Source organism: Saccoglossus kowalevskii, chromosome 6, assembly GCF_978046115.1.
Source record: "Saccoglossus kowalevskii chromosome 6, keSacKowa6.1, whole genome shotgun sequence".
Taxonomy (NCBI): domain Eukaryota; kingdom Metazoa; phylum Hemichordata; class Enteropneusta; family Harrimaniidae; genus Saccoglossus; species Saccoglossus kowalevskii.
This window is the reverse complement of record NC_140646.1, coordinates 33,205,283-33,213,274: the sequence shown is the minus strand read 5'-3', so window position 1 is coordinate 33,213,274 and position 7,992 is coordinate 33,205,283. Positions and strand designations below refer to the sequence as shown.

Sequence of the window (7,992 nt, the reverse complement as noted above, 5' to 3'; positions counted from 1 at the left end):
GACATCCAAATGCGGCTCTATCACAGGAATGTAGGGTGAGTGGGGGGTTAGTACCCCCGCCTCGTCAATTACAGTGACGTCTGAAGGCAGGTCAAGAGAAAAGTCGCAAGTGGAAGGAGTAGCAGTTTCAGTGAGATCGTCTTTTGTTTGAGTGAGTGGTGTATTGTTGCCAATGGTTACACTGTTTTCAATAGGTTCATTAACATCACAAACTGTGACACGCGTGGCTAATTGTTTATCATTTGAAGTAGTGTTTTCATTTGAATTATCGTTTGTCTCGATTGTATCTAATGTTTTACTAATTTGATTTTCAATTAAATCGTGTGTTTCATTTGGTTTATCATTGTTTTCTGTTGCGGAAATTCTTTCGTTATTGTCAGTTGATTTGTCATTTGTCATAGGCACAAGTGGCGGAAAACTTTCGGTTTCACTTTCCATTTCTACACTAGTGCTTTGAATATTTTGATGATTAATGAAGCGTGTATTGTTGTCGTTTTTTTCACGACAGTTCCTCTGAATATGGCCTTTTTTATGGCAGTTATGACACACAATGTCATCAGTTGAAAGGTAAATCTTGTATTTCCTTTCTTCATAATCTACGGTAATTGATCCTTCAAGTTTTTCATTGGTAATCATGTAGACTTGCCTACGAAATGATTTCACGTGTTTAAAGGTAGGATGTTTCAAGCCCAAAGGAATAATGCGAATGGTTGACACCACACGACCATAAGATGCCAGTTCCCGTTCAAGTAAGTTATTCGGGATGAATGGTGGAACTCCTGATAGAACGACTTTAGTTGCCGGTTTCACAAGCGGCTCAACATAAACAAAAGAATGACCAATTGTGCTCAAACCAGCTGCACAACATTCCTCGACTGATTTTATGGAGTCCAGAAAAACAATCACGCTTCCACTAACCCTGGAAGCAGCCACAATATTTTTTGAATCGATTACCTCAGAAATCGCACGAACGTAACTTTCGATGCCAACACCATCGATGGATTCGCATTTAATGCCATGTTTGCGGGTCAAACCCGCAAATGGATTGCCACGTTGTTGACTTGTGGGGGCCGCCATCTTGGCTGCACCGCCACGTCAGTCAAACTGAAAGCGGAAAATAAAAACTGAGAAAAGCACGGCAGATTTTTGCCAGAAAACCAAAATACCACAATAAATGAAGGCAGGAAACGTTTATAAAACAAATTAAACCACAAAAAGTACTCACAAAAGTCTTTGACAGGTGAAATTCGCTCGAAAATCAGGAGCTCCGAGACAAGCGTGTGTATGCTAATTTACATACATACATACATACATACATTTGAATCTTTTATTCTCGAGTAATAAAAAAAATCAGTTAACAATCACTGTTTAAATACAAGAATTGGACATATAGCGGTAAGTATAAATCAAAGGCGAATACAAGTGATACAGTACAGAAAAGTACACAATATAATATGTTTGAATATAAAACGATGAAAATTAATTACACATGATAATGCAACGAAATATAAAGTAATTGTACAGGTAGGTATAAAACAATATCGGATACAGTACAAATTATAGTCGAATATGTACAAACAGAAACAGTAAAATAATCTTGAGAATAAAATCAAAGTGTTCATTTTATTATAAAAATAGTTCAATTTATTATTTACATAATATAATCTGGATGGACGAGGTCTTCGCCGATGACCGATGCTACTGCGTCGTTGATGCACCACCGTTGGATGAAGGCTGCCATAGTACCAGTCAGCTTGTGGTAGTTGTATTCATCCCGTAATCTTGATTTCAGTCGTGCTTTGAAGCAATGGGTGACATCAGTACCAGGTAAGTTCTTCATTTTCTTTATCCGGGTAATGTGTATTGAAGCTTTTACCGATGTGATGATGAACACCAGCAATTTGTGAAGCACTAATGGTTTCTTCCTAGGTGGTCCAAGTAAGTAATGGGACAGTGGGATGGACCCAATGTCTAACAGATTGTGAATAACTTTATTAAAAGTTACAAACAACGGACCCAGCCTGGTGCACTCTATGAATACGTGCATTAAGTCATCTTTTTCTTTGCAGAAAACACAAGTGTCCGATTCCCTCAGCCCAGACTTGAATAAGAAACCTCCAGTGGGGTAGGCGCCATGAAGAAGACGCCACTGGAGGTCGCCATCTTTTTTGGTGAGTGGATGGAGGTAACAATCCATAAAATTCGGTTTCTGAGTATCAATCGATAGCAAGTCACACCACACAGTGCCTGCCTGTGTGGCGTCCTTGGAGAGTTTGTTAACCGACACCAGAAAGTTGTAAATGCTACCTTTCTTTAGTGTGTACAAGGGACAATTGAGCAAAATATCATTATCATCATCTTTATACAATAATTCAAGCGAATATCTTGGATGTGTAATATTTGTGGAATCTGTGGTGTTTTCATTATTTACAATATCTTTCATACTCGTAGGGATAGCATTGTGAACAATATCTAGAGCGATACCTAGCAGGCGTGCTGAGTATATACTAATGCGTGGATGTAACGATTGAACTGACAGCCATTTTCCATCAGTCAATAAATCGCCAATCCTAGTCACACCGGATTCAATAAAATGAGTAAGTTTGAGAGATGTCTGTCTTAAAGGATGTAAAATGAGTTTATTATAAAATAACGGTTCCAGACAAACGCTGTGGTAAGTAGATGGTACGTCCTTACGCACAAAAGTAGTGCTAGACCAAATTTTTAACAAACTACAATAAAAACTGGGAACATTAAAATCAGACTTCGGAATATCAATAATAAACAACTGTTTATTATAATTCAGATTTTGAAATTGTCTTAAAAAGTAATCAGCGAAAAAGAAGCACGGATGACTTGAGTTAAAATAAAAATACCGTTGTACATATTGTACGCGGTATGAGGCTATACGGGTTGGCAAGTGTGCTAATCCCTGTCCTCCGTCACTGGGAGGCAAATACACCAATTCGGCAGGAATCCAATGTCTTCCCAACCAAAAGAAGTCAACAAACATTTTTTGAATCGCATTAATTACTCGATCTGGAGGAGAGAGACAAATTAGTTTGTGCAAGAGTTTGGATACAACAAGATTGTTAATAATCAGAGAACGCCCTCTGTAGGACAGAGCAGGTGCATATTTTGACCAGTGACCTATTTTCGCCTCGACCTCGTCGATGACATTAGACCAATTACGATCCGTAAAAGCGGTGTTATTCCCAACAAAAACGCCGAGAACTTTGAGGCCGTCAGAGGTCCAGCCTATATTTAGTGGCTTATCAGGTCTATTTTTCCAGGCACCTACCCATAGCCCTTGCGACTTGGTATAGTTAATGCGAGAATTACTGGCATTCTCGTAAAAAGATAGCCATTCTCTGAGTTTAATAAAATCAGAGTTCTTGGTGACAAAGAAACTGACATCGTCAGCATAAGCAGAAAGTTTAACCCCTCGATCAGGAGAGTCATCAACCTGAACACCACGGATACCACTCTGGGTTCGGATCTTGTGCAAAAGGGGCTCGATAGCTAGCGTGTACAGTTGCCCTGATAGGGAACATCCTTGACGAATACCCCTATTAAACTGGACAGGGCTGGTGAGGGCGCTATTGACGCGGACCAGACTTTCAGTGTTAGAATAGACAAGTTTAATATAGTCACAGAACCGATTACCGAACCCAAAGGCCTGTAGCGTTTTTAATAAATATCCGTGGTGAACTCTATCGAAAGCTTTCTCCTGGTCGAGAGAGACAATTCCTAGTGTTATGTTTTTACTGTTTGCGTACGTGATGACATCACGTATCAAGTGTATGTTGTCATAAATTTGTCTTCCTGGGATAGAGTAGCTTTGATCGATATGAACTATACTGCCAAGGACGGATTTTAATCTTAGAGAAAGCGCTTTGGTCAAGATCTTGTAATCCGCGCATAGTAAGCTTACAGGTCTCCAATTCTTCAGTAGTCCATTGTTACCTTTTTTTGGCAGTAGAGTGATAACAGCCCGTCTACACGACAAAGGCATCTGGCCCTCTTCGATTGAGGCAGTAATGACGTCGTGAAGATCAGAGCCTAAAATCGACCAAAAATGTTTATAAAATTCGCCGGGAATACCATCTATGCCTGGGGATCTATTGGTGGAAATTAACTTGACTGCGTTGGTAAGATTTTCATGCGTTATTGGCGCATCACAATCTTCCCTGATAGCGTCGTCCAGTTGAGGCAACCCGGAAAGCAATTTATTTTGAGCTTCAATGGAAATCGGACCGGGAGAAAACAAATCGCTGTAAAACTCTTTAGCCATTGACCTCATTTCAGCTTGTGACCCAGTCAGCGATCCATCGGGATGCTGTAAGTGTGACATTACTTTACGCGACCCCCTTTGTTTCTCACAGTCAAAGAAAAAGGATGTAGGGGCATCGTTTTCATTTAAAATTTTATGCCGAGATCTTATGGCAGCACCCTTACATTCCGTTTTTGTTAGATTTTCCAATAAAGTTCGTTTCTCTTCGAGTATCCCTTTTAGTGAAGGATCGTCCTTTAAGCGGTCTTCAATATTTTTAATGTCCTTGCGTAATCCAGCTTGATTATTCCTGTATGTACAGGACAACTTGGCACTGTACTGCTTTGTGAGTACTTTAATATTCAGCTTGCCAATGTCCCACCACATTTGAATTTTACTGAAGCGTGATTTCTCACTGCGCCACTTCAACCAATAATCTGTGAATATTTCACAAAAATCTTCATCCTGCAGGAGGCTTAAATTAAAGCACCAAACAGGATTACGTGCATTAATGGAGTTAAAAGACAGACGGATATCGACAGGAAAATGATCAGAAAAATCATAACGAGGCAGTATAGACGATAATTTAATTCTGGATACGATGGATTTAGATATATAAAACGTATCAATTCGTGATTTGCTTTCATTTCTACTCCAGGTATACTGCCTGACAGTAGGATTGTGATGGCGCCACGCATCAACAAGTTTGAAGCGCAACAAAATTTGTGATAGAAACCTAGAAGAAGAAAGGTGTGGCTCTGGGCTGTCCACCCGGTCAATACTCGCATCCATTGTACAATTAAAATCGCCGCCAGCGACGACTGGGTCATTGTTTATATTATTTAAATGATGTTTCAACACCTTAAAAAACTCCAACCGTTCCGGCCCATTGGTTGGGGCATATACGTTTATCAAGTGCAGCGGGAACCCATCGATTTCGACATGAATATGCAAAAGCCGACCCGGGACTACATCATTGACATTCAGAATTTTAATATTTGCATTAGATTTAAAAAGTATAGCAACGCCTGCCGAATTCGTTGATTCGTGAGAAAAAAATATAGGCGCCCTCCAGACCACACGCCAGTTCGGCTCATCAGACGGAACAGAGTGTGTTTCCTGAAGAAAACAAAAATCCTTAGAATAATTACTTTTAATGTATTCAAACAGCTGGTATCGTTTTAAAGAATCTCTGCAACCATGTACATTCCAAGTAATTCCAGCTACGTTTGCCATAATTAGAAGACATAAAAAGCAACCAAACCAGTAACGCATATCTATGGAGTGTTGATTCATAATTAACATACAATTCAATCAGTTGAAACAATGACAGATTGCGAGGAAATGCCTCGTTTTTTACTCAAGATGCTTGATCTTAAATTCCCATCTCCTTCAGCACTGGATTTTAATGAACGTTTAACATGTTTCGAAATACGCATTGTCATTCGCTGTACGCGTATCTTTTCTTTGCTCGGGAAATCGGCACTCTTACGAAGACTGTTTAAGGACCTCACTAAAAGTCGGAGGTCGGAACAGAAAGAAACCGCCTGCTCGATTAATTTCCTCGAGTTAAAAGACTCTTCTAGAAAAACCAACAATGATTCTTTAGATAACATTTTTTTATTTTCATTTTCAGACATCCCGACGTCTTCCAAAGAAGCGACACTCATGTCCGACATATCTGACATTACAGACTCATTATCGTCTCCGTCATAGGACGCCACAATTGACTTCGAATCAAACACATCCACACTTTTAGAACTGTGTAATTCACCTGGATCAGGTGGATGTAAATGGTGTGAAGAAGATGGTGTGTCTCCCGTGGGAGGGGGTACTGAGTAAGGGGTTCGTACCCTTTCCTCGCCAATTTCTATAGCAGATGATCTTGAAAGTTCATCACTGGAAACAACAGAACCTGGTTCATTATCATCACAATGATCAGTACGCGTGCCATCTAATTGACATTCAGATATGCCACGCGTGACAACAGCTGCATGTTCTTTAACACCAGTAACCGCAGTTGTGATCAATTCATCAGTGTTATTAGTGTTTCCAAAGTTTGTAGTGTTTATAGCGTCGATATCGTTTTTTTCAAATGGAGCATTATTTGTATTTATATCATCAGTATCATCGTGTGTATTATCGGCAGTTATAATTGTATCAGTGTGTTCATCAGTATCATTTGCAATTATGTCATTTATATCATTTGTATTATTATCATGTTTAGAAGTTGTGTCAGTTTTATCATTTTCAATATTACCAGTTGTAGAAGCGGATGTAGATGGAGATATTTCCATATCAGTAATGTTGTCATTGTCGCCATTAACAGTATCCTGTACAGGGATATTTCCGGGACAATTTCTTTGAATATGGCCTTTCTGTTTACATTTATGACATGTCACCTCATCCGTCGACAGGTATACACGATAGTTACGCTGTTCGTGGATGATGGTTATAACGCCGTTGATTGATTTTTCATCGCACAACATGTACACCTGACGACGGAAAGACTTGACATGTCTCAATTCTGGACTTTTGCAGCCAAGGGGAATCAGGCGTATGCGTGAAACCACTTTACCATAGAGAGAAAGTTCACGCTCGAGCACATCGTTTTTTATAAAGGGCGGAACCCCAGAGAGAATGACCTTGGTCGCCGGTTTCACCAATGGCTCAACATAAATAAATGCGTCACCGATTGTACTAATACCTGTAGCACACACCTGGTCAACGCATGAAACTGAATTAAGAAAAACTAAAACGCTGCGGTTTGCTCTAGAAGCAGCCAGAACATTTTTAGGCTCAACAATGCCCGAAATCGCCTTCACATAAGTTTCAATTGAGACTCCATCAACAGACTCGCACTTCACACCATGTTTGCGGGTCAACCCCGCGAATTCACTGACACGTGGGCTTGCCGTGGAAGCGGCCATCTTGGCAGGCTCACCGGCAAGTCCCCAGAACACAAAAAGGAAAACAACCAAAAAATACAGCAGATTTATGCTGAATAAGAAAATAAAGGTAGCGACTGAGTGCACAAAGTATTCACAAAACCAATAGAACCAACAAAAATAACTACTTAGCTTTCTGAAAGGTGAAAATCGTAGATTTTTCGGGAGCTCAGAACAACGACGTGTGTATGCTAATTACATACATACATACAGACATACAGACAGGGTAACTGCAAAGACTCCCTTTTGTGCTTCGCACACGGGAGTCAAAAACCTACTTTGTGTGAGAAACATTTCACTGAAAGATTAACCTCAATAACAGGGAAAGTTCACTTCTTGTTGACGGTATGAATAACACCATATAATAATTATCCCATAAGAAACAATAAAAGACAATAAAACTGTCAGGTTAAATATTATTTGAGTATTAATGACCTGGGTTGTAATATTAAAGCCGTGGTAAAATAGTTTGTTATAGTTTATTCGAAATAATATCAAAGCTGTAACTATGCAGCCCTGATCAAAGTGTAAAGGCCCGGTCACACCACCCGAACTTTGTTGGAGCGTTCCTTCAACGGTAGGGAGAGGGGGCGGAATTTAGACAACGCTCGTCACTGCGCATAAGATGAGAAAAAAATCGAAAACACGGGCGTTGCTTTAGAGGTGCACCGCTGAAGCCGGCGTTGTTTTAGCGTTGGCTTAACGGTATGTAGCGAGTGTTGGTTTAGCGGTGACGCGAGCGTTGATAGAGCGGCGTTCTGCGCATGTTGG

The 7,992-nt window shown here is 40.1% G+C and overlaps 1 long non-coding RNA gene across 1 annotated transcript; it reads left to right on the top strand.

Moving 5' to 3' along the window:
* The first annotated feature begins 1,330 nt into the window (after positions 1–1,330).
* On the top strand, positions 1,331–6,506 carry LOC146742717 (uncharacterized). The gene is made up of 4 exons (XR_014929847.1): positions 1,331–1,827; positions 2,070–2,171; positions 2,452–2,597; positions 5,910–6,506. It is a non-coding gene; the product is annotated as an uncharacterized LOC146742717 (long non-coding RNA).
* Positions 6,507–7,992: the final 1,486 nt, after the last annotated feature.